At 37.2% G+C, this 2,738-nt stretch overlaps 1 pseudogene; it reads right to left on the bottom strand.

The window, feature by feature from the left end:
* Positions 1–2,738, bottom strand: part of LOC102493535 (CDK2-associated and cullin domain-containing protein 1-like) — a 52,337-nt pseudogene that overhangs the window by 43,225 nt on the left and 6,374 nt on the right.

Here is a 2,738-nt window from a genome sequence, read left to right as displayed (position 1 = left end):
CAATTCAAGAAAGTTTACTTGAATAAAATTGGAAAGTAGATAACAACTTAGTTTAGTGTCACAATGGCTCAAAGTAACATTTCCTGGCAAACTATATGTGGGAGTTTTAGCAATGACATAATGGTAAGAAGAAAATTATTAACTTAATCTCCAGAGATGCTAATAAAGATTTACTGAAAATATCAGTAAAGAAAAAGGATTTCTCTAAAGTAATATCCATGAAAGAGGAATTTGTTAGTCACCTTAGAAACAGGCTCTTAGAAGATTTGGGAAAATTAAAATAAGCATATTCAGGGAACTCTAACTTGGATATTGTAATGGCTAACCAAAATCTAGAATTTTTTTGCAGAAAATTCTACAAATGGTAGTAATCTTGAGCTAGAGACTCTAAGACCTTTCATATCAACACTTCAATATTGAATCTCTTGTAATCATTAGAGATTACTGGGACTCCAAAATGGTAGTGTAGAGCTAAATTGTAAATAGTAAGCAAAGTCAAAGTAAGGAAAGAAAAGTGAAGGTCCTAAGTAGGAGAAGTGAAAGGGTAGAGGTTAAAGGAAAACAAGGCAATAATTTCTGGGCATACTTAGCAAAAGGCTTAATATGGAATTACTATACTCTTATAGACACCTACAAAATATTAAAGTAGAAAATATGTATATAAATGTCAATGGAGGATAAAGAATTCTCCACAAATAGGTCAAACTCTACAATAATGTTAAAAGGAAAAAAGTGACTGTCTTTCTCCTCATTGTCAACTGAAAAACAAAAGAAAATAAATATTGTAGTGTATTTATCTAAATGTCAGAATAATTTAGAAAATGTGTGTTTGTGTTCTAGAGTGGTTTAAAGGCTAATCTCAATTTGTAGGTCTCAGACTACTTCAGTAGTTAGATTTTTACCTCAGATAACAAATATTTCTCTTATTGTCATCTGGAACAATTTTGTGACTTATGTATACAAACATTACCATTCTGTTGCAATTAAACTTACGTCCAGATATATTCACTTTTCCCATGAAATAAATTTATCCCTTGCTGCCCATGTGGCATGACTAACTGATGTACACTGTTAGAGAAGCATGTATCACAGCCAAATTGATTTTATCCTTGGACATGGAACATTCTTTGTCTACTAGAACAGAATCCTATCAGTCTCTTCTGGGGAGAACTTTTATGTGACTGGGTTTTTGATTTAGGCTTTCTTGTATTCTTGCCTTCTACCAAGATAGTAATAAGCACCTACTGTATTTCTTTTTTTCTTTTTTGTAGAGGTTTTTCCTATAGGGCGCGTGCGCTTGCCAGAAAGACAGAAAGAGACAGAGACAGAAAGTGAGAAATCATCCCCAGAGGGGATGGCCACACTGCAATACCTTCTCCTCCATTCTCCTCTTGGGATCTTGGGCACACACACACACATGTGCCCAGAGTAAGTTTAAGCCACCAGGTCCAGGACTCGAACTGTGGTCAACTACATGGGAGTTCAGTGACATAGCCATTATGCTAACTGCTGGTCCCAGCACATACTGTATTTCAAGATCCAACCTCATCTTGGAAACAAAACATCTCGATAAATTCAACCTTGTGCAGAAGTTTTTCAAAATATGCATGATGAAAACAAATTCCAGGGGACAGCAGGTGCTGTGGTGGTTAGGGGCACTGGAGTCCCCCAGGGCCAACCATGGTTTGAGTCCAGGCTGCTTACTTTCTCAGTTTCCATCTCTCCCACTCTCTCACTCTGTCCCTCTCTGGTCAAATGAAAATAAATAAATAAAAATACAGTTAAATGCACTATTTTTTTTAAGAAACAAAAATTCCAGCTGAACAGAAATGTATAACAAAATTGTGGAAACTAAAGTAAATCATAAAAGAAGTCATGGGGTAAAGAATCACTTTAGATACAAAAAAGAACTAATGTAAGACTGTCTTCGGACTAATCATCAGTATATATACATACCAGAGAAATCTAAAAGCAGTTATAACTGCACTAAGAGAAAACAAAGGAACAAAAAGTTTAAATCCATTAAAATTATTTAAAAATCAAGGTGAAATAAAACAATTTTTAAGAGAAAACTAAAGTTCAATAAAGTTCAATATGTTCAATAATATATGTTAAAGAAAGTTTTTCTGGTAGAACAATAACACCAGGTGGAAAACTGGTCCCCCCAGAGGAATAAAGAACACTGGAAGGGGACCAGCAGTTAGCCTAATGGCTATGTTTCTGGACTTCCATGTAGTTGACTGCGGTTCAAGGCTTAAACTCACTCCGGGCACGTGTGCGTGCGTGCCCAAGATCCCAAGAGAAGAATGGAGGGGAGAAAGAACTGCATTATGGTCATCCCCCCAGAGGGTTGATTTCTCACTTTCTGTCTGTCTGTCTGTCTCTCTCTCTCTCTCTGTCTTTGTGGTGAGCACATGTGCCCTATAGCAAAAATCTCTCCCCACACCCCCCCAAAAAAAGAAGGAAAAAACAGTGGAAGGAATAAATGTTAAGTAAATGCTGGAACCATGCAGTTAACACAAGCTGAGTATGAAAGAACTGCCCCTCAGGCCTAGAGCAAGGACTGGCTTAGGAGAACTCTTTGCAAGGTCTACAGTTTTACGAGTTCTGGACCTCACCTTCATTGTGTTACTGTACTGGCCTGCACTCAGTTTCTCTGCCATGGGCCTTATTGCCATACCCCGGTACCCCATAAAGGCACCCCCAGCCTTAATATAACTTTTACAACAATCCTGAAA

Source organism: Tupaia chinensis, unplaced genomic scaffold (genome assembly GCF_000334495.1).
Source record: "Tupaia chinensis unplaced genomic scaffold, TupChi_1.0 Scaffold144354_1, whole genome shotgun sequence".
NCBI lineage: Eukaryota > Metazoa > Chordata > Mammalia > Scandentia > Tupaiidae > Tupaia > Tupaia belangeri.
The sequence above is the reverse complement of the archived record's forward strand: the minus strand, read 5'-3'. Positions and strand labels throughout refer to the sequence as shown.